The sequence below is a fragment of the Pinus tabuliformis genome, chromosome J (assembly GCF_031772625.1).
Source record: "Pinus tabuliformis cultivar Carrire ecotype Pingquan chromosome J, CPIR1, whole genome shotgun sequence".
Taxonomy (NCBI): domain Eukaryota; kingdom Viridiplantae; phylum Streptophyta; class Pinopsida; order Pinales; family Pinaceae; genus Pinus; species Pinus tabuliformis.
Window position 1 is genome coordinate 404643782 of NC_142295.1, and position 25568 is coordinate 404669349.

Here is a 25568-nt window from a genome sequence, read left to right on the forward strand (position 1 = left end):
AGATATAGCATCCTATTACTCAAAACATAAATATTTTTATAAAATTAATGTTTAGGGCTTCTATTTAATTTTATATCCATGGCTTCTAAATCTTCTATTTAAATGGATCAAAATTGATGTTGTACCTAGCACAAAGTGCAAAAAAACACTTTGGTTTGGTTCATCCCTATACAAGAGAAATGGGTGGTTTTTCGTTTGAAATTTTTTTGGACATTTTAATCTATTTTTGTGGCTCCTTTAAATAGTATGCCATATGTAATTGAAATACCAACTTTTTAACAATGTTCACTTTATGTGTGTTAAATCATTTTTTTTGGCTCTCTTGTTTGTTAAGCTTAGAATATTGTGTTTAACATACGAGATATTATGAGGTTTGGATTTTTCATGATCAAAGTTGACTCGTGCCCTTTCCAACTATCCTTGTTGATGCATTCTCCCAAGACGACACTGCCTCCTTTTCCTTCTTTTAGAGTAAGAAATTTACTATGATCCTTTGTCATGTGTTTTTAATATCCACTATCAATAAACCATTTTCTTACTTTGCATTGAGAATATAGATCAAGTCCACACTCCTATTATCGTTGCATTCATTTCCATACCTTTGCACATTGTTCTCTATGTTTGGTAATATATTCTTTCTTTCTTTTCTTAGGAAACCCTCTTGTGCTACTTGTATAGTCACATGTTTTGTGCTTGTAAGTATTACACTTGTGACTTTCAATATGATCCAATAGGTGAGTAAATAATTTGTATCATCTAGCACCACCTTCATTAAGACTTCTGGTTTTGTTGCTCATAAAACCGTTCTTTGAGGTCTTCTACGATCCTCTATTTCTATTTCTCACATAAGCTTTACAATTTATTTCTTTTAGACAAGAATTATTACAAGAAAGGAAATATCCAAAGAAGAGATTTTGAATTCATTCTTGATGATCTTGTGAGAAAAATCAACTCTCTGTTGGCCTTCATCTCCTTTCTTTGTTATGCTTTCATCGTTCACAAATCCATTTAGAAAATCACATCTACACTGAAGTTCATCTCCTTTCCTCGTGCCACGTTCATTGTTGAAGGGGCTCTTGAGAAAATTAGCATAACTTTTGGGATTTTTTTCATTTTCCTTTTCTTAAGGCTTTGTGCTTGATTCTTCCTAAAAGGTCTTATGACGTTCCTTGTATAAAAGACCCATTTGATGAAAGGTGACCTTTGATGGCTGAGAATATCATCTAATATTTCCACACTCTTTCCAAAGTTCAAGCTTTGATTCGATTGAGCATTTGATTTATGTAGTTCCATTCTCAAGGAAATAAAATTTTCTTGTAGATTTTAATAATCTTCTTCATTTTCTTTCAACTAGAGTCTCACCACTTATTTTATCATCTTTGCATCTTCTAGTTGTGTATTTAAGATGAAAATTGTTATTTCATCAAGATCACGATCCTTTTTCTTCTAGGGTACTAACAAGTTATGCCTCAAGGTTTACTTTCCTATCAATATTATCATCCTTTGAGTCAATTATCTCTTCTTGATTATATTCATATTCTTTATCAACAATGTTTGTGTTAGAAAGGAAGCTCTTCTTTATTAATATTAGATGCATCTTTATCACTCTCTTTTGAGGGGATAATATCTTCTCTGGAATAAAAACCATTCTTCTTGGAATACATTCCTCTTTTGTGTTTATATGACTTGCTTCTATTTTGATGTTCTTCTTCCTCACATTTTGCATATGGACATTTAGCAACAAAATACTCTATTTTACCACAATTAAAACATTTGATTGGTAGATTACGTCGCTATTTTCCAAATATTCTTTTCAACTTTCTCATAAACCGTGACTCTTCTACATCTGATTCATTTATTGAAGAATCAATGACTTTAAGTTCTTTTGTCTTCTTTGAAACTTTGGAAGCTACTTACTTCAAAGTTTACTTTCCTTTTTCTATCGTGACTTCATATGTAGTGAAAATCCCATGTAGCTCATCCATCTTCATATTTTCCATATCCTTTATTTCTTTAGTAGATGATATATTTGCATCAAATATTAAGGGGATAGATCTCAACACCTTCAATACAAGCATTGATTCCTCGACTTCTTCACTAGGTTCTCGGAAAACATTGACCATCTCATCCACAGGAAGGAAGTAGACTGCAATATATTCTTTATCATTCACATTCAATCTTTTGAGCTATCTTCTTTGGGTTTGAATTTTTTCTCTCTTCACTTTTTCATCTCATTCACAATTATTTTGAAGTTTGTCCCAAATTTCCTTTCCATATTCACATGCATTACTTTGACAAACTCTTATTCAAATAGGCCATAAAAGATGGAATTCATGACCTTTCATTATTTATACAAGCCTTCTTACGGCCTTGATTAGATGGAGAAGTTGCTAGAACTTTATAACCATCCACTATCTATGTCCAAATGTAAAAAACAATGTACATTAGATAAGTCTTCATCCTTACCCTTCAGAAGGCATAATTTGTTCCATATAATTATTTAGCTTTGGTTGTGAATGAACCTTCTTGACTGATCATGGTCCCTCTAATATCTCCCTTCTAGTGGTTCTACTACATTTGAAGGAACTTACTTTGATACAAATTATTGGATTCACACTTATACTAACCCAGGGACAGGGGGTGTGCATGAATTAGTATAAGAAAATTTATATCTTATTTAAATAGTCATGAGTCATAACAAATAATATCACATACAAAGCACAAGATACAAATGAGAAGTTTTGTATAACAAATCTTTGTAGCCACCAACCTACTATGAAAAACTTTGTAGGAACTAACCTATAAGACATCGACCCCACTTGCTAAGATATTTGTAGGCATTAACTTATAAAAGATACCAATCCCTTTCATTGCAAGATTTGTATGTACTAACCTATAGGAGACACCAATCCCTTTCATTGAAATATTTGTGGGCACCAACCTATAGGAGACATTAATCTCTCCTATTGCAACATTTGTAGGGACCAACTTAGATAGGAGACACTAATCCCTTTTTCCTCCAATATTTTTATGCACCAAACTTCAAGAGAAACTAATCCCAATTTTTGCAAGATTTTTATGCACCAATCTATACGAGACACCAATCGTGTTTGCTACAAGATTTGTAGGCATCAACTTAAAGGAGATACCAATTTACCTAAATTGATAAAGTGCTTTGATAAAGTGTCTAAATTTTCATTGTTTAGTCAAGAACAATCACCGTTGTTAAAGGGTAAATAAAATGCATAATGCAATGTGACATTGCTTGCATTGAATGCATCTTTTTCTGTATGCGTTATGATTATTCCTTTTAGCTGTGATGGATTATAAGCCAATGTTCCATTATGTATGCATATTGTTGTAGCTCCTAGAGACAGCCTTGGTTTGCTTACAAGACTAGTGCCTCGACACACTTAGATTCTATGTGTCTCATATGATTTTCTAGAAACGGAGACATCACATATAGTTTGTATATATATATTGGGTTGGTTCATTCACCTAAAGGAGTAACACGTGAATTTCTAGTACTTCTTCACATGTACAAATCTCAGAAATATGCCTAAAACAATGGAGGCTGAGTAGTTCAAGGACTTATAATTTAATAAGCTTTGTAAAGCAAATGATAGAGGAAAAGAAGAAAGAGAAACTCATCATATGGAGCATAAGGCTTCAAGAATTCTACACTTAACAAATAGATCTTGAGTCATTAAAAGTTTCTATACTTATTTGAGTTACAAGCAAATATAGTGGACAATAAACAGACTAGGTGCTATGATTCATGAAGCACAACTATTAAAGATATAATTCAATAATCCACATAGGCACATGCATTAACAATGTTGATACAAATAAATCTGTGATATAATTACATGCACTTGCATTAACTTATCGATACAAAAGAATCTATGAGGAAGGCTTGAAATATTACTAACAGCTATGATTGCATGAATTCCGAGAAGAAGTATGAACATAAAATGGGTTTAACAGAGGGATAACATACTGTAATATTTGAAGGGGGCATCACCACCATTTCACTGATATCCTGAAAGATCTGTATTACAAAGCCATACAATCTGAAAATAAAATGTAGTGTTTTCTTTAGAATTTCTGAACCTTTCTTAAGTCTTTCTTTCCCCTATTTATTTGGAGACGGGAGCCTGAACATTCATCACAAAAAAATATCTCTTGCCTAGTCTCAGCTATCGGGTCAACATAAATGGCTCTATGGCCCAAAAACATTACAAAATTAAAGGCCTCCTTTTATACAATAAGTAAGTAAACAATCAGATAAAAATCTCTCCTTGCCCATCCTACGATCATCTCTCCTTCAGGAGCTAGTCTTATCACGGTATGGATTCCTATGATGCTTAGCCGACTTCTATCATTTATATATTTATTGCATTCAACGCCAACCTCCAGATCTATGTCACAAAGTCCCTTTTGGGTCTGTGCATGCCTGGTTTTGAATGCTCCATCTCCCTTATTGAAAGCCATGACTACTTTCGCCGTCGACCACGTCATTTCAATGTCACAGTGAGCCTTTTTGAATTAGCCCATCTCGGCTTTGAATGCACCACTTTCTCACCTTAAAGCCACAGCTGTCGACACATCATGTAATTAAAGCCCTGTCCTATACTATCAATGCCTTGATGTACTTGGTGATGCTCTCTTGGTGGCAATATGGGGGACTTTCTCATACTAGCCTTTGGCTGTAAAAAAGGGTTGTGAAATAAACAAATCTTGATCTCCCTTAGCCCCTCACACTGTTGTTTTCTTTATATGACCAAGGGGAGTCATGACCAGGGGCCTAGTGTTATAGACATTTTTGTGCCTCACAGCTTTGAGCATGAAATGTCCATAATCCAAGGGATCCAAAGTCCCTAAAAGTGTTGTTCCTGCCCCTAAAGGAACAAGGTCAACCAATGACAGCTTCTCCCAGAAGTTCTCCACCTGAAACTGCTCAAAACTAGTCAAATCAGGATCAATTCAGAAGCTCCACTAGCTGCCTGCGTTGCAAAGCACCCAAATACACTGGCTAGGTGTGTTGCAACGCACTTGAATGCACTACCCAGGTGCGCTGAGCGGGAAATGACAAGTGGCAAAGTCATTCAACGAGGTGGAGAGACAATGGAAGCTTCCATAATCTTCTCCAATGACACTTGCCTCACTGAATTCGACCAGTGATGAGTAAGAGGCTCTCAGTCTCCAAGTGGAAGCAAGAACTGACAGAGAGAAGCCACAAGTCAAAACATAAGCTGACTCATCCTCTCTGCTTACATCTATATATGGATCCCTCATCCCAGAGATCCAGAGGCTGAAATTTTGTACTTTGCAGAGAATTGCTGTTGGTTTGAGATTGAGATTAGTACATTGGGTGATTTATGCTTTGTTGGAGGAGAGGAAGGGATTCCTTTGCTGGGAGGTAGATGCTGGATCGGGATTCATTTGGTTGTATCTCCTCTTGGACTTTCTTATCATATCAATAAAATTATTTGATTTTCTTCTACATGCTTGTATATCAGTGATGTTTTGTTATATTTGCATGTTTAGCTTAATCTGATCCTGAGCTTTTTATGAATGTAAATCTATATCTTCGTGTAGTTTCTCTCTTCTGTGATCTTGTAGGAATTCGGTGAAGTTGGGCCGGTAAGGGAGCAGGGAGCTGGGAGCTATTGAAGAGAGGAGCGATTGGATCAACAAACTAGCGAAAGACACAGGTTAGTTACATCCTTCCTCTTCATTTACATTTCATAAAGAAGAATACTCAAGTAGTTTTCCTTGTTTGTTGTTAAGGCACTATCACACCTTAGAGTGGGATAGGGGCGTTCTAAATAGATACTTTTCCCAACAACAAATTGGCGACTCCGCTGGGGATCGTATCTAGTTAGTGTATTTGTGTTTCTATTGTTGTTCTTCTCATAAACTTAGGAGTGGCGAATCGAACTGCATTTGCCATTTACAAATGCAAATTAGAGATCTGCTACTCTAGTCCATTCACTGGGCCTGTTTATGATCTGAACAGTTGATCCACAAATTCTCTAACTGCCCTTTGTGATAGCTCTTAGTCCTCCTTTAAATCATCCTTCTAATTGTACCTTATTGATAGCTTTTATCCGGCCAAAAACCATAGATTAAACTGCAAACCGTGACCCAGAACCCAGAGACAATTCTCGTTTCTGCTTCAGCACAGGCTCTGTGAAGAGGTTCTGCATTTCAACGCAGGTCCCGAGAGGGCTACCTGCGCTGCAATTCAGTTTCTCTGTGCAACAGGTGCGCTGATCAGCCTTTGCCCTGTGCAGCTGTGGTTCTTTGCTTCATTTTGTTCAGTTTTATCTCTGATTTTTGCAGCCTGTTATCAGTGAGTGTACCTATCTGAAAACCCCTTTTCTTTGCCTTAATTCCGCCTCAGTTGTATAAAAGAAACTGTATTTGTTTTTGTGTATTTGTTACATCATTTGCAGTTTCCCATTACAAAAGTAAACTAGTCATACTATCGCCCTTAGATCTAGACCTGTCGTAAGTGTCGTTTTGATCTTAGGAGTAAGTTTGTTTGCTGTTGACAGTTGATTACACTTTTACTTTTGTCTTTTGGTTTGAATTTGTGAATTTCTAGTGTCGAAACAAGTGTTTACTTCAAAATCATAAAGTGTCGTAATCGTCATTTTTATTTTAAAAAGAAACTTGTTTGTGTTTTCACTTGAAATCGAATTCAAATTTGTACAACAGCTTTCTTTTTAGGCATCAATATTAAGAAAGTGAAAACAAATACATGCATTTGTGCATTTGCATATTGATAGTTTGTATGGTTTGATTTAGGAAAAGTGCATTTACAGTGTGCTCTTTGCTCTTTGAGAAAAGATTGTGTCTTTCTTTTCCCCTTGTAGCTAGGATTTTCCTTGTTGAAAAGAGATAAATGCTTGCTTATCATCTTTAGATTGCATTTAGGAATTGTATCTACATCTCGTGGTGATCCAAAAAGGCAAACTTCTAAGAAAGATCAACCTAAAATAAATTGAATGAACTTAACAACGCATTGGAACTTAACGCACAACATAGAGGTCTAGGCTAGAGACGTGTTCCGGCGTCGTAAAACCTGGTGACTGTCGGCCTCACTGATGGTTGGGTGATTCCTCCTGAGAGACGATAAGCGCCAGTACGGATTGTGCTCCCACGTACCGTCGAGTATATATTGGGAGACCCTTATAGGCATAAAACCTTTATCCATAGGAAGCCGTGTCGGCTGCCCTACTGATCGCAATGCACTGAACATAGCATTCGGGAAGATTGACTGCCCGTACCTTAAAAAGTATTCTGTGGTTTTGCGATTGGTTTGGCACACCATCTACCTAGAACTCCAGAGCAGTCCCTTTCGTTCCTTTTCAAACTCCTTAACGGAAAAGGTCCATCTGAGCACTTGTCACTTCAGGCTCATTAAAAATCGAAGGAGACTAGAGTCATCTTTTGCTTTTTCTCGACTCTTTAAAATTGAAAAAGCAAGTTGTGTCCAAGCGTCGTTAAAATTTATTTTAAACGGAATATTCATACCCTTTTTCCTGCGTTGATCTTTAGGTTGAGAAAATGGAGCCTACCAACCAAGGAAATCCCCTTGGTGGAAATCCTAGTCCCTTCTCCTCTTGGGGAGATGTTGGTGCGCCCCATATAGCCACATTGTCGCTTCCAGGACTGATAATTGGCTTGTCGGTCTGGCTCTTCTCAACCAATGTCGTTCAGAACACCACTATTCCTGAATAGTCGAATCAGCAGTTAGACCAGTCCAGAGTTACCCACCAGCCTTCTACTTCCTCTAATTCTTCCTCTCCTCCTTCCTCTTCGCTTGATGGGGCTGGCAAAGCCAAAAGTCAAGTTCCTAAGGAGAAGAAGGAAAAGAAGAAGAAAGAGAAGAAGAAGAAGGAGCCAAAAGCGACTGGGGGCAAACGAGTGTCGTCTAACGAAAATCCACACACTGCACTGACCAGGCTTAAATCGCCATGTGTCGTTTGTAAGGGAGACCACTTTCACAGAGATTGTCCCTGCATCCCTCGGATACTAAGGGACTGGTCTCCCCATTTGCACAATCCGGTGGCGTCAACCTCTGATAGCCATGTTGAAAGCACACCGTCAACTAGCGAAAGTGAAGTCCCAGGACAAAAAGGGAGAGCTAGATCTCCCTGTAGACTGTGCGAAGGCAGCCATGCCCTCCACCATTGTCCCTTCTTAGACGAGGCTAAAAGAGTCTTGGATGATCGTCCGGTTTCACCGTTACGACTCCCTCCTGGATATAAAAGACTCTTGCCGAGTCCTTCGTTAGTTGAGAATCCAGCTGGCCCGATCAAGTGGTCAGCTGAAGCGCCTGTCATTGAAGATGAACTAGTTGAATCCATACCCGACGAAAGTCAAAAGGTCGAGGCGGCAGTTGACCCGATCTTGCCTTCAGAGGTTTTATCTTTGAATGATACAGTCACTGAAGAGGATAAAGATGACACCATCCAAATTCTCTTCATCAACACAGACTCCGATGAACACGAGGGCAATCCACCCATTCCTTTATCGCAGGAAGGAAGTTCGTCAGAGCCGTACCCGGCCGTCTACTCGGTCCCACCACCAAGCAACCTAGTTGTATCCTTCGACTGGAACCAACTAGGTAGACCCCGTTTGCCAGCAAGCATACCATTCCGAATTATCGTCCAAATATACAGAATGGTCATGGCTGGCACCATCATTGATGAGGGGGCATCTGTGAGTATCCTTTCCTCTATTGCTTGGAAAGCGCTTGGTTCGCCATCGCTTTTGCCTGAAATGAGAAATCTGACAGGCTTTGATAAAGGAACCAGTCGACCTTTAGGGATCCTCCCCAATGTGCCCATAACATTGAAAGGGAAGACCGTTCAAATGAACGTGATGGTCGTTCAAGGACCATTGGATTATAACCTACTCCTTGGACGAGACTATATTTATTGCATGGGAGCCATCGTCTCCTCACTCTTTAGAGTAATGTGTTTTCCGCACGAAGGAAGAGTGGTCAAGCTCGTGGACCAGCTTTCATTTCCTGGATCACGCATCGCAAATAGTCATATACCGTCCCTAAATGGTCTCTTCACGCAAGAAATGTCTCAACCTACGGTCCGTCCTCCCGATGAGCGCGAGTGATTCGGAAGGATATGACTGGAACCCAGGGGGCATGCGTCCTGGTCTGCTTCGGCAGGAAAACTTCGGGTATAGGGTAGGTTTCCGCGGGAGAATATGACTAGTCCGTACCTCGTCCGTGATTGGAAGAGGGGTTGTTCTAGAATAAGATTCTTTTGTCAAAGTTATGTGTTTGGTGCTCGTTGTCACTCACCTTTGTCTATCTCGGTAGACATCGCTGAAGAAGTGTTTTTTTTAAAAGATTAATAGAACAATCTTTGGTAACCTGAAAGAGGTAGGCCTTTCCTGGTAGAACAAATGTTTTATCTGCAAATTGAGGGGTAACCTTGAAACTCTATTTTATACCTGGGGGCATGCAAACCTTTTGAAGTGCAAGCAAGGGGCGGCTATTTATTTTTTAAATTTTTAGGTCCTCCCTTTAAACCCGTAGGTCTAACCCTTTAAACTCGTAGGATTAGTAGTTTCCGAACTTGCATAACGAAAGGATGCGGGGCATAGCTTTGTAAGGCGCAAGCTCCATAAAAAATGGCATCTTACATGAGACATTCTTATCATATGACTGGATTAATCGAGCAGTTTTAGCACATAGTTCATGCTCGTTAAAAAATAAACATAAGATCGAGCAGTTTTAGCACATAGTTCATGCTCGTTAAAAAATAAACATAAGATCGAGCAAGTGTTTCAATCCGAGTTTAAGCTCGTTAAAAAATGAACTATCCTCCGGTAAATAACCACCGTGAATGTAACATGATCAGCCATTAAAGCCTTGGTCGTGTTTGCACCGTCACCTCCACTTTTCCATTGGCCGATCATTCACCTCCATTTGATTGTTTACCCATTTTGAGGAACAGCTGCGAAGAGTGATTTCACTAGCCATCCTTGTGACACTGCCGTGCTTGGAAAATTCCAACCCTTACCTGGAATCAGCTGCTACCCGTTTTATCACTCGTTCCTCAAAAGACGAGTCTTCTTTAAGCTCTTTTCATCTGACTTGTAAAATATGAAAAGATTGCCGAGTCTTGGCCTTCCAGCTCGTTAAAGCGACCGGAAGTGCTATCCCTCCTCTAGATTTTAATCTTTTTGGACTTGAGGGATTATTGCACAAAAAGATCGAGCGCTTGTTTTGTTCGGCTCGTTAAAACTATTGAAAATTCATCCCTTCTGTATTATTTTATACTTTTTCGAACTTAAGGGATTAGATGACAAAAAAGGAATTTCGGAGTTAACTTTACGTACCTTTTCAGACTCTCTAAAAATGAAAAGGACCGAGTTATCTTTGTCGTTAGACTCGTTAAAAAAATTAATAGTGACAAACTTGTCTTTAGACGAGAACGAGTTTCACTATCGCTAGGCTCGTTAAAACATAGTGATGGGTTTTCCCGAAGGGAAAATTATAGAAAAAGCATATGTTATCCTCCTCAAGCTTGACAAAAATAAAGAGGTATTGGTCAGCAATGACTGGGGAAAAATTTGGAAGAAACTCAAAGAACCTTTACTGGTAGCAAGTCGCTCTTGAACATGACACTTCCACTCTGTGCCTAAGTCGGGTTGGGTTGTTTCATTCACCGGTCACATCACCATGGTCTCGCCATACCATCCACCTTTAGGGTAAATGCTACCAATCCATCACATAAGTGTCGCCGACATGTTCAAGAGGAGTCATCCAGAGAAGTCAACCGTGTCCCATCCACTACCATACATTATACTTCATTCTTTCATGACCGCCACCCTGAACCATATATCATCAGATCATTTTCACCTCCATCAAAATCATTTGCTCCGTTCCATGTCATTGATGTGGGATACATTAAGGCCCTCCTTTGACAGATCGCTTCTTGTCGACATCAGCTCATTATCCAAGAAGTTGATCTAGACACCCCCTTCAGCACTTTGAAGCTTGCATGCCTCAATGGCAAGTTTCTCACTTCCGGCGACAGGTATACATCAATGACCTTCGACCGAAAGATTTTGCGTGGTGTTCGACGCCAAGTCCTTTATTCACACCGCGTGAATTGTACTGCAGTACCTTGAGGGTCATTATCATTATCGGTGATTCCTCTTGCGCTTGTTAACATTTTACATCATTGACTGGTAATCAAGAGATGTCTTTCCATGTTCGACTTCAAAACATTTATCACATGGATCGACTTGTACTTAGAGTGAAGATCGGACGAGATTGAAGACCCCGGGTCTAGGTTCATCCATCCGGGCTGCGATATATATTCAGGAAAAATAAAGACATTGACATGTACAGCATTGCAGAACATATGATCATCCTACCAAAAGGATGATGATTTCATCAGAATCATCAGTCTACCATCAGACGATTGTCTGTCCTATGTACATAAAAATGAATCTATAAAGCTGAGCATGGGAATGGCCGCCTCAGCTAGATCATGAAAACAGTATGAAAAATAATGTATTGTATTGTATCTTATTACAGGTTGTTTAGTCAATTTAGTGTTACCTAAATTGCTAGTATTAATTGTCAACCCGGGGCTCGTAAGCTGATGAAGTGAAGGTGTACTATATGTACTTAAGCAACCTCTTAGAGTTTTTTTTTTTATCGTTGGGGGTGTTGTTTGTGGTTAATTTATCTTTCTTAGATGGAGTGGTGATTTATAAACAGGTGTGTGATTAGTGATCTCTAACTACTTGCTTGAAAGTAAATGCTTGAAAGAAATAAGTAACTTGAAATAACTTAAAAGCAAATAACCACTTCCAATGGCACTAGACACCATTCATGCTGCTGCAAATAAAAGAAAAGAAAGTCACTTTTAAAACCAAAGATAATGATTATCTCTCCCTAACTCCCTACTTCAAACACATAGTGCTGTGTAAAGTACGATTAAGAAGTAGCTCAAGTTGAATTAGAAAAGTGATTAAAAATAAGAAAAATATACTTTAAAGACTAGTGATAACGTTTTGCTCTTTCTAACTCTCTACTTCTGCCATATGTACTATGCAAAGTATGATTAGAAAGTAGTGAAAGATTAGTCTAAAAAGCACTCAAAGCCAACTGCAAGTTAGTGGTATTCTGATCCTTAAAAGATAGCAATTTATGATAAAAGATCATTCATGTGTTAGCAGAACTTTGAGAAATAAGACTAAAAATCAGCTATAAGAACAAAGGCAGCAACTTGAACCTGTCAACTTCAAATACCATTAGTTTGTAAAGCAAATACACAAACATAAAAACAAATCCCGGGCTAAAAATCTGCAAGGAAACAATACTGATCAGCTTGAAAGAAAAGAAATCAAATAAATCAAACTATACATGTTTAAAGAAATGCTGAATGAGAAAATAAAGAAATGTTGAACATAAAATACTTTACAGAGGCTAACATGAACAGGGGCCCTCCATTCATTCAGCCACAAGAAGACTTAAGGAACTAAAAGCTTCAAAACAACACTATTTCTATTGCTCCATTTGCAGAAATATACAAAACAGAGTGCTAGAACAGCACTATAAAAACAGAGTTTGCAAAAGCTCTTAAAATTATCACAAGTTCAGAAAGTACAGCCACTAAAAAGTAAAATAAGCGTACGCAGACGCAGGTATATATAAGCATCTGAAGGATGGTCTACACGTACAGCTAATAACTGAAAAACAACTAACTGTAATGCGTATTTAAGGTTCATTGACACATCATAAGGCTGCGTGGATGAGCTGGAGGTTCTGTCGTCATGGGCAATGAATCCCATGTTGGATCATGTCCCCTACCACCTGCAAAACGCGGACAAGTCACCGTTTGAGCTGACGTGACCTAACAGCTTACAATCACCGTTGAGCTGCCTTTATTTGACCATAACTTGACCAGTTTTGACCGGCGGTACGGATGACGTGGATGGTTGAACAAATGGCACAGGAACCTCGAGCACGTTGATACCTAAGTGCCCATGTGCCTCATTTAGTAAACTGACACGTGGAACCTTGAGTTTAACAAAAAGGCTGCAGGATCATCAGATGGCTGCGGGATCGCTGAATGGCTGCGGGATTGCCAGACAGCTGCGGAATTCCTGCAAGTAAGTCAAAATCTAAACAAAACAGTCATCCATTAGCAAAACTTACTTGATCATGCTTAATGACACCTAATGTAATGATCTGGGTGGTTTTACAGTGAAAATGAGGCAAAAGTGAAGAAAAGATGAGGAAAAACTGAGGGAAATGGTAGACAAGTAGGTGTAGAGTAGAGGCTCTACATACCCCCACTACGAGGGTATTGCATGTCCTCATGTAATGAAAACACAGCTCAATCCACCTGCTGGGATGCCTCTGCTAAGACATCCAATCTCCTCTTCTTCCTCTGTGTGGAGACATTGACTTTTGGTCTCTTGAACATGCATCTGAATTTCAAATTGATTAAGGCTCTGTTTAGCCTTCTACATTTCTTCTTGAGTCTGTTGTTTTTCTTCTGCCACATGCCCATGTGAAGCATGGTGTTATCTTGGATCGCTTTGTCAATATCAGCTTGCTGCTTCATTTTTTCATTTTCCTGCTTAATGTGGCGATTTAGCACCTCAAGTTCATAGATCTCTTGTTTGAGTATGTCTATTTGCTGCTCATGAGGTATGATATTACTTGGGCCAGCAGTGTTCTGCTCCAATGTTTCAAAATAGTTGTACACTTCTTGCTGAGCTGGGTCAACAATTGGTGACTTCCTTGGACTGTGTTCATGCTCAATTTCAGTTTCAAACTCCGGCTGAAATGGACTGTCCTCCCTTGGAGGAGTAGCTGCATCACGTTGTGGACTATCCTCAAGGTCTGATTTTATAGCACCCTTCTCAGGTGTGCTTAGATCAATGAAAAGTGTCCTTGTGGCTCTCCCTTTATTCTGCAATCTGCTGCTCCTTCTTACATTGGTAACACTCTGTGTTTCTTTTTGTGCCTTTTTCCTTGGTTTCTGCACTTTTACTTTCTTGGAAAGGGCAGTTTTTGCATGGAGTTTGGCCAACCTTTGTGCTAAGGGTTGACTATCTTCCTCATTAGAAGTCTCTGGAGTTTGATAAATTTCTTGAACTATGGATTTTCCCTTGTCTTGCTTTTGTTTCTTCCTATTTTCTTTTATCTTCTGGGCAGCTTCTTGGGCAAGTTCTGAGAGGGTTTGTGTGATAATCCCTTGAGCTATTGGATCACTGTCCACAGTAGGTTCAGGCTCCATCTCATGTTCAGACTGATGTATTTCAGTTTCCTCTTCAATCTGTCCTTGGACAGTTCCCTCTAAGATATCAGTTTCAGGGGTATCCTCTTTTCTTTTCCTTCTACTTTTTCTAGGTACAGAGGTTTCTCCAGGTTCTTCAAAATGATTTCTCACAAGAAATTTCTCCCATGTGTCTCGTTTTGCTTTTAATTGTTCCTCCACTAACATCTTAACAAGACTATGATGACAGAGATGTGCTTCAATGTTTCGTGGATTCCTTTGGGCCATGGAACACATTTTTCTAAGGCTTTGGAATAGAAAGTAGGGAAGATTTATATCATGTTCTTCTTGAAATTGCAGCATAATTTTACCATGATAAACATATAATACCCCAAATCTCCCTTCACAAGTGAAAAATTTTTGCACTAACAACAGTAAAATTTTCCATTCTTCCTTAACATGAGTGACAGGAATTCCTTTTGTGAAGATACTTGTATCCATACCTGGGTTTTTAAAAATCTGCTTCCATTGTTGATCTTGAACTGACCGGTTCTTAAACCACCTTTCACCGGTTTGTGGGAGAGATGTAGCTTGTGCTATGCTGCCCTCTGAGACTGTAAACGTTAAATCACCCACCTCCACTTGACTGTCTTTATCTCTGAATGACCTTGCAAAGGCCTTAGTAACCTCCTTGTGGTAGCCTTTAAATTTCTTGATGCACTGTAGCCAGTTGGCTTTCTGCAATGCCTCCTTAACTTGAGGGTATGCTTCCAGGAATTTTGAACCTTCTGGTTCAGCCCTTAAAAGTTTCCCCATTGACTCCACGGCTCTTGTTCTAAAACACGACTTCAATGGTGGCTTTACACAGTAATTTCTCGGCTCTGTTCCAGAATTTTGTGGAGAGGAGGTTGTATGGCTTCAACAATAGCCTTAGACACGGTGAATTTACGGCTTGAACACAGTGAAATGGTGGATTACAGCTTTAACACAGTGGAACGGTGGCTTAACAGTCGTAATACAACCGTAACATACGTTCACTGGTTATATGTATTCAATGTTTCTCAGAATTAGCAGAGAGGAAAAACAGAGTATGGTTTATGGAGACAGCGTAGTGAGTGGAACGAAATGAAGGAAATGAGAGAATGGAACAGCGTGAAATGGAGTGTTATGAGCGTAGGAGGATTTCGAAATAATGAATGGGAACGGCTAGATCCTTAGATTTCGGCGGTAGATTTACACATGGCTGCGGAATGAGGACTTAGAGAGTCGTAGTACATTAGGCTACGTCATTAGGGTACGAAAGCCTTAATGACAGAAGCAGCCGTAAGTGATTTCCAAAATCGTGATAATCAAAGACTGATGGACTTGGAAGATACGCATGGTATATGGTCGCATGGTAGGGAAAATGGGTAATCATTACAATTAGTGGCAAAAAGACATGACCCAGCAAACTTTGCGTAACGAAAATAACTGTAGGTTTAAGATTAAAACATACCTCAGATCCGCGTTTGGTTTGCCTTTCAATGATTTGCCATTAACCCTTTGTTAACTCATTGCTATTACATGACTCTTTCCTCCTTGTTATTGGTGATTTTTGAACTGTAAAAATTTCTCAAACAGACTGTGTTTCTTTGTGCAGGTGCAGAGGGCTGCAGAAAGGCTAAACGGCTGCAGAATTGCCAAATAGCTGCGGGAACTGCAATGGTGTCCTTCAGCTGCACAAAATAACCTTAGTTGCCTAAAAAAAACTTTTATTAATGAAATGAAATGGAATGAATGGATGAATGGGTGGAAAGCAGTGAGGTGAAGTAGGAATGGTTAGATGGAATGAGATGGTGAAATGGAATGGATGAAATGGCGAAATGAGATGAAAGAGAGAGAGAGAGATTTTTTTTTTTTTGGAAAACATGAGGTGTCAGGTGACCCTGATTTTCACCTCAGGTTTTCTGCATGAGACTGCCAATCAGAGATTGGTTTTCAGGCTCATACATTTATTATTTTTTCTTTTCTTTTTTTTTCTCTTTTTATTTTTTTTATTTTTTTTTATTTTTTTATTTTATTTTTTATTTTTTATTATTGAACTGAAATTGAAAGAAACAGAGATTAGGCTAATGGAGGAGAAGAATTCTTCTCCACCAGCCTTATTTCAGAATCACCTTGGAACAACTTAACAAACTCCTCTTTTGAGAGTGGCTTGTGGTAAACTTTCAACCGGTGGCCATTCACAATAAAGGGAGTTTGAAGTTCATCAATAGTCTTCACTCTAACTGCTCCATTATTAAAGACTTCATCAATCTCATATGGCCCAAGCCAATGAGTTTGAAATTTTCCCTTGAAGTCCTTAAATTTGGAATCAAACAAGAGTGCCCAATCACCCTTTTGAAACTTCTTTTCTTTGATATTTCGATCATGCCATTTGATTCTTTGGTGCTGAACTAGATCGGTCCTTAGAATTGCATCTTGTCTCATTTCATCTAGTTCATTTAACTGGTCCATTCTGTGCTTCTGGGCTTCTGATAAGCTCATCCCCAATTGAACTGTTGTCTTGAAGGTCTTGATTTGGAACTCAATGGGAAACAGGACTTCCTTCCCATAAACAAGTGCATAGGGAGAATGTCCTGTGGTGTTCCTCCATGTAGTTCTATAGGCCCATAAGGCTTCAGGAAGCCTTTCTGCCCAATCTCTTCTATGAAGATGAACAGTCTTTGTGATGATGCTTTCAAGAACTTTATTTGTAGATTCTACTTGACCATTCGCTTGCGGATGGTATGGAGTAGATGTTCTATGCTTGATCTTATACTCCTCCATCAGCTTCTCCATCATCCTTGATGTAAATTGGCTCCCCTGATCTGTTACAATTTCTCTTGGGACACCAAAACGAGTGAAAATATCCTCAAAAAGAAATTGAACAACTGAATTTTCAGTAGCAGAAGTCAATGCTTTAGCTTCTACCCACTTAGTAACATAATCAGTACAAACCAATATATATCTCTTTTGCTTGGATGGCGGATTAATTGGTCCAACAAAATCTAGAGCCCATTTCTCGAAAGGTTCGATGCATACCTGTGGCTGTAGTGGCATTTCATTTGAAAGAGTTGGTCTCCCAACTCTCTGACAACTGTCACACCTTCTAACATATTGCTTTGCATCCTTAAAGAGAGAAGGCCAATAATATCCTAAAGAAAGGATTTTATAGGCTGTCCTCTTATCAGCAAAGTGTCCGCCATAAGGTTCGTCATGACATGCCTTAAGGATGTCAGGCATTTCATCCTCCCGTACACATCTTCTGATCATACAATCTGGCCCTGTTTTGAACAATTCATTAGAAATCCAAGAATAATGTGAACTCTCCTGAATGATTTTCCTTTTCTCATTAGGAAATAAATGTAAAGGTAGCTTTCCAGTAACTAAATAATTAGCAATATCAGCATACCAAGGAGTTTTGGTAGTTACTGCAAACAAATACTCATCTGGAAATTTATCCTCTACAGGAGAATCCTCATTAGTGTTTTGAATTCTAGACAAGAAATCAGCTACTGTGTTCTATTTACCTGGTCGATCTAACACAGTTATGTTGAATTCTTGTAAAAGCAAAAGCCATCTTGTAACTCTACCATTAGTGACTGGTTTGTTCATGAGGTATCTAATGGCAGAGTGATCAGTATGGACAAAGCTTTCATAGCCGGTTATATAATGTCTAAACTTGTTTATAGCATGAACAACGGCTAGAAATTCCTTTTCAGTAACAGTGTAATTTAACTCAGTAGGAGTCAAATTCTTACTTGTGTAATAAATGGCATAAGGGATCAAATCCTTTTGTCCCAAAACAGCTCCTAAAGCTGTATCTGAAGCATCAGTAGAAATGTGGAAAGGGAGTTTCCAATTTGGACCCCTTAAAATGGGTGCTTCAGATATTCTAGTCTTTAAAGCTTCAAAGGCAGATTGACATTCAGGATCCCACTTAAATTCACAATCTTTAGTAAGTAGTTTGAAAAGAGGGGATGCTATCTTAGTGAAGTTTTCAATAAATCTTCTGTAATAACCAGTAAACCCAAGAAAACTTCTAACATCTCTTTGGCAATTTGGAACAGGTAACTTAGAGATGACTTCGACTTTAGATCTATCAACTTTGATTCCATCTCTTGAAATATGATGTCCTAAAACAATCCCTTCAGTAAACATCATAAAGCACTTTTCATGACTTAAAGAAAGATTTGTTTCCTTACATCTTACCAGTACTTTTTCCAAATTTTCCAAAGCTTCTTCAAATGTATTACCATAAACTGTGAAATCGTCCATGTATACCTCTACACAATCATGAATCAGATCTGAGAAGATTCCTAGTACAGCCCTTTGAAATGTAGCGGGTGCATTGCACAATCCAAAAGGGAGTACTCGGTAGGCAAAAGTTCCCCAAGGACAAGTAAAGGTGGTTTTGTCTTGATCTTCAGGTGCTACCTGAATCTGATTGTAACCACTAAAACCATCCAAGAATGAGAAATACTTTTTACCTGCTAAAGTGTCTAGTACCTGATCAATAAAAGGTAGAGGGAAATGATCCTTTAAGGTTGCCTTGTTCAATTCTCGATAGTCAATGCAAACTCTCCATTTACCATTCTTTTTGGGCACTATAACCAAGGGAGAAACCCATTGGCTATCTGAAATGGGGTAAATGAAGTTTACCTTGAGCAATTTCTGAAGTTCTTCTTTCACAATTTCCCTAAGATTTGGATTCATCCGTCTTTGTGGCTGCCTAATAGGTCTGCTGTTTTCTTCAATATAAATGTGATGAATACAAGTCTTAGGGTCGATTCCTTTCATGTCAAATTCCCATGCAAAGGCAGTGGAATGTTTTTGCAACAGTTTAGTTAATTCTTCTCGTTGTGGTCTTTCTAAGTTCTTGTTAATGTTCAATGTTTTTCCTGGAAAGATTTCAACTGTAGAACTACCAAACTCTTCCATTGAGAAGAGAGACATCTGTCTAGAGGAGAGATATTCAATGTCTGCATCTAACTGAAACTGTGTAGAGTCATATTCTAAAGGTGTTTCAAAATTTTCTAATGTATTTAGAATTTGACTGTCCTCACTAATCTCAGAGATGGTTAGAACAGGTTGAAGAGTATCCTCATCATCGACCCACTCATCTTCTCCTATTTCTGTTATTGCCTTTGCAGGAGGATACAAGTTGAATTTCTTGGTAGAATTACCATCTGATATATACATGTCTCCAGACCTACAACTTATGAAAGCATCAGCTGTGGCCAGCCAAGGTCTTCCTAAAATAAGAGGATGTCCTCCTAGATTTTTCTTGGGAGTTAAAATCATAAAATCAACTGGATACTCCCAAGAGTCTAGTGAGACTGGAATATCTTCCAATACACCATCAGGTTTGATGATTGATCTATCTGCAAGTTGCAGCAAAGTAGGTGTAAAGAGAAGGTTAGGAAGCTTTAACTGATCCATGGTCTGTCTACTCATGATGTTGATAGCGGCTCCTAAGTCAATCAAAGTATTTGGGATTTCAACCCCATTAATATGAGTTTTAACAATAGGGCTACCGGGATCCACATACTTTTGCATGGTAATCTTACCCATCATAATGTCTGCAATTTTTCCAACTAGATGTATCCTTTTGGTATCTCTGGTTTTCTTTCCTGTTTTTTTCAAACTCAACTCCTTTATTGTCTTTGCTAGGATGGGAATTTCCTTAATGGCTGTTAACAAGGGAATCTTGATACAGACATTTTTCAATTCATCTAGAAAGTCATAGTCAGGCAACCAAATTTGTTTTTCCACCCCCTTGTCAATTTGTAACCTTTCAGGGAAAGGAGGTGTAGTTGAAGATGTAGGTTGCTCAACTATGGGAGTTGATTCTTTTTCTTTTTCTTGAATGCTTGGGTTTTGAAGGGATGCTTCAGAACCCTTATTGATTTTGAGAGATTCTTCCTCGGAAATGCTTGGTTGTTGAGCACTTGTAGAAGGTTGGTCTAGGATTCTACCTGATCTGAGTTGTACCTCATTGAGAGGAACAACCATATAGGTAGGGAATGGTTGTCCTTCCATGAGTGGTTGACCTTCCATCACATAAGCATTTTGAGGATTCCTATTATTGGGGTTTGGTTGAGGCTGAGAAGGAAGTTGATTTGGCCTCTGTTGAGATTGTAGCAAGAGTTGAGAATTTTGATTTTGCGGAGGAGGTTGTTGTTGTTGTTGAGGGAATGGCAATGACAGTTGTTGACCTTGATTTGGAAGTTGGGGAGCTTGCTGATTCTAAAAGGATTGAGGATATTGATAGAATTGGGCAAATCTCCCATAAGGATTTTGCATTTGCATGCTTTGCAACCATGCTTGGAAAGGATTTTGTGGTTGTGACCAAGGTTGTTGCCAAGGATTCCAATTTGGTGGGGGTTGGAAATTCATAGAGTTGTTAAACCCTTGATTTTGCTGCCCCTGCCAAGGTCTTCTTGCAACAAGACAAAGAGATTCAAGCGTGCTTGGATCTTCTTGAAAGACTGCTTTGAGCCCAGGGATTGAAGGACAATCCTTGGTCTCATGAGTTTCTGAGCAAATTACACAGGTTTCCACAACTTGTGCTTCCAAGGGACATTCCCTTAAAGCATGCTTCTTTCTACACTTCGGGCAAAAGATAGTCATAGCCTCGGCTTCTGCTTTTTGTTTATTTTGAATCTTAAGGGTATCAATTTGTTCACTAAGACTTCCTAAGATGTCAGTTTTAAATTCATCCAGCATATTACCGATTTCAGCCCTACTCACTGATCCTGTTGCAGATTTATTTGCCTTAAGGAGAGAAGGATCTCTAGGCCCTTTTTGAGTTTTTGATTTGCCCCTTGAGAGATGGATACAAAGTTCTGCTATATCATTGAGAGAAAGTTGAGAAATATCCCCTTTCCCCATCATGTTTAAGATATCTATCCATTCATCCCTAATGGCTTTTAATAAGAGGGTTTTTAAGGTCTCTTCATCCAAGGTACTCATTTTTGCTCTTTTTAAGTTATATTGAAATCTCTCAAGTAAATCTTCTAAGCTCTCATCTTCTTTTTGCATCATTTTAAAAACCTCTTCCTTGTGATTAGTAGGCATACAATAGTCCAAATACCTATCCAAAAAGGTTTGTTTCATTTCATCCCAAGTCCTAATGGATTGAGTAAGTAACCCCATGAACCATTTCAAAGCTTGATCTTTTAATGTTGATGGGAACAGTTTGAGTTTCTGAGTATCATCCAGATAGTCATAGGTTCGACACACAACTTCAAATTCAAACAAGAATGTTTCAGGGTCCTCAGTTCTTAACCCATGAAAATTTGGGAGGACGGATGGTGATATGTTTTTCATGGTGGCTCGGGAATCCTCATTAACAATGGGAAACCCAAATGAGTTATCCCCATCTCTATTTCCTCCAATGGGACCTCTACCTCCTCCATTATTATTGTTATTTCCTCCTCCTCCTCTACCTCTACCTCTACCACCTCCTTCTTCCTCTGCCATGATGATTCTCCTAGGGATTTCAAAATCTTCTGGTTCTTCTACGAAGGGTGAATGAGAAGAGATTTCTCCTTCTTCTTCAGGTGAGTCTATTTCCTCAATTACAATTGGTTTTCTTGTAGGAGAAAGAGAAGAGTCTCTTCCTGGTTCAAACTCAATAGAAGGTGTAGGAGAGTCAACTCTTGGCTCTTGAATTTCAGGAATTCTAGGACTAGGAGTTTCGGTTGGAGATAAGGGAGGTGTCTCTTGTCTATCTCTTGAAGCAGATGGACTTGTAAAAATTGAACTTCGAGCTCTAGCTAAAAACCTTCCCCTAGAATCTCTAGCTCTATGCATGTCATTTTTTATTTTATCTTCAAGTCAAGTTAATAGTTCTTTTTCTGATCTTCCAGGTCACTCTAGGTGCAAGAAGAGAGCATACTCAAGAAACTATTAAATCAATAACTTTCTCCTTTCTGATCCTCCAGATCACTTCAAAGTGCAAGAGGAGAGCATACTTAGATAGGCTATTAACTTCTTTTCTTGAAATTTTATGTTTTTTTTTTTTCTCTCTAAGAATATGGCTACTTAATTTCACTTCCCCGGCAACGGCGCCAAAATGTTTAGTCAATTTAGTGTTACCTAAATTGCTAGTATTAATTGTCAACCCGGGGCTCGTAAGCTGATGAAGTGAAGGTGTACTATATGTACTTAAGCAACCTCTTAGAGTTTTTTTTTTTATCGTTGGGGGTGTTGTTTGTGGTTAATTTATCTTTCTTAGATGGAGTGGTGATTTATAAACAGGTGTGTGATTAGTGATCTCTAACTACTTGCTTGAAAGTAAATGCTTGAAAGAAATAAGTAACTTGAAATAACTTAAAAGCAAATAACCACTTCCAATGGCACTAGACACCATTCATGCTGCTGCAAATAAAAGAAAAGAAAGTCACTTTTAAAACCAAAGATAATGATTATCTCTCCCTAACTCCCTACTTCAAACACATAGTGCTGTGTAAAGTACGATTAAGAAGTAGCTCAAGTTGAATTAGAAAAGTGATTAAAAATAAGAAAAATATACTTTAAAGACTAGTGATAACGTTTTGCTCTTTCTAACTCTCTACTTCTGCCATATGTACTATGCAAAGTATGATTAGAAAGTAGTGAAAGATTAGTCTAAAAAGCACTCAAAGCCAACTGCAAGTTAGTGGTATTCTGATCCTTAAAAGATAGCAATTTATGATAAAAGATCATTCATGTGTTAGTAGAACTTTGAGAAATAAGACTAAAAATCAGCTATAAGAACAAAGGCAGCAACTTGAACCTGTCAACTTCAAATACCATTAGTTTGTAAAGCAAATACACAAACATAAAAACAAATCCCGGGCTAAAAATCTGCAAGGAAACAATACTGATCAGCTTGAAAGAAAAGAAATCAAATAAATCAAACTATACATGTTTAAAGAAATGCTGAATGAGAAAATAAAGAAATGCTGAACATAAAATACTTTACAGAGGCTAACATGAACAGGGGCCCTCCATTCATTCAGCCACAAGAAGACTTAAGGAACTGAAAGCTTCAAAACAGCACTATTTCTATTGCTCCATTTGCAGAAATATACAAAACAGAGTGCTAGAACAGCACTATAAAAACAGAGTTTGCAAAAGCTCTTAAAATTATCACAAGTTCAGAAAGTACAACCACTAAAAAGTAAAATAAGCGTACGCAGACGCAGGTATATATAAGCATCTGAAGGATGGTCTACACGTACAGCTAATAACTGAAAAACAACTAACTGTAATGCATATTTAAGGTTCATTGACACATCATAAGGCTGCGTGGATGAGCTGGAGGTTCTGTCGTCATGGGCAATGAATCCCATGTTGGATCATGTCCCCTACCACCTGCAAAACGCGGACAAGTCACCGTTTGAGCTGACGTGACCTAACAGCTTACAATCACCGTTGAGCTGCCTTTATTTGACCATAACTTGACCAGTTTTGACCGGCGGTACGGATGACGTGGATGGTTGACAAATGGCATAGGAACCTCGAGCACGTTGATACCTAAGTGCCCATGTGCCTCATTTAGCAAACTGACACGTGGAACCTTGAGTTTAACAAAAAGGCTGCAGGATCATCAGATGGCTGCGAGATCGCTGAATGGCTGCGGGATTGCCAAACAGCTGCGGAATTCCTGCAAGTAAGTCAAAATCTAAACAAAACAGTCATCCATTAGCAAAACTTACTTGATCATGCTTAATGACACCTAATGTAATGATCTGGGTGGTTTTACAGTGAAAATGAGGCAAAAGTGAAGAAAAGATGAGGAAAAACTGAGGGAAATGGTAGACAAGTAGGTGTAGAGTAGAGGCTCTACACAGGTCTCCTCCCAGCATTGAAAGAACTTCGGATCCTCCTAATAAAGCATTTCACCCGATAAACGGCCTCATACTTTAGGGGGCAACTGTTATAGACATTTTTGTGCGTCACAACTTTGAGCATGAAATGTCCATAATCCAAGGGATCCAAAGTCCCTAAAAGTGTTGTTCCTGCCCCTAAAGGAACAAGGTCAACCAATGACAGCTTCTCCCATAAGTTCTCCACCTGAAACTGCTCAAAACTAGTCAAATCAAGATCAATTCAGAAGCTCCACTAGCTGCCTGCGTTGCAAAGCACCCAAATACACTGGCTAGGTGCGTTGCAACGCACTTGAATGCACTACCTAGGTGCGCTGAGCGGGAAATGACAAGTGGAAGAGTCATTCAACGAGGTGGAGAGACAATGGAAGCTTCTAGAATCTTCTCCAATGACACTTGCCTCACTGAATTCGACCAGTGATGAGTAAGAGGCTCTCAGTCTCCAAGTGGAAGCAAGAACTGACAGAGAGAAGCCACAAGTCAAAACATAAGCTGACTCATCCTCTCTGCTTACATCTATATATGGATCCCTCATCCCAGAGATCCAGAGGCTGGAATTTTGTACTTTGCAGAGAATTGTTGTTGGTTTGAGATTGAGATTAGTACATTGGGTGATTTATGCTTTGTTGGAGGAGAGGAAGGGATTCCTTTGCTGGGAGGTAGATGCTGGATCGGGACTCATTTGGTTGTATCTCCTCTTGGACTTTCTTATCATATCAATAAAATTATTTGAGTTTCTTCTACATGCTTGTATATTAGTGATGTTTTGTTATATTTGCATGTTTAGCTTAATCTGATCCTGAGCTTTTTATGAATGTAAATCTATATCTTCGTGTAGTTTCTCTCTTCTGTGATCTTGCAGGAATTCGGTGAAGCTGGGCCGGTAAGGGAGCAGGGAGCTGGGAGCTATTGAAGAGAGGAGCGATTGGATCAACAAACTAGCGAAAGGCACAGGTTAGTTACATCCTTCCTCTTCATTTACATTTCATAAAGAAGAATACTCAAGTAGTTTTCCTTGTTTGTTGCTAAGGCACTATCACACCTTAGAGTGGGATAGGGGCGTTCTGAATAGATACTTTTCCCAACAACACCTAGCCTTCGGGCACTGAGACCTTTAGACTTGAGTCTGGGGGCCTGTTTCCTTTGTAGCGAAAATCCCGCATCGCGGCGGTTTACAGTGTTTGCCCTTAAGACTTCCCTCTGAACCCTGCGATCACGAATCTGCAAGGTCTGGCCCACTGGAGGTATCACAATCGCACTGCGGGAGGGGAAAGGCCCACTACCCTTTTTTCATAGCGCAGGCAGACTTGTCTGGACACGAAATCCTCATGAGGTAGAACAAATAAAACATCGCATCCGGGAGGATTTCTCGCATATCGCAATC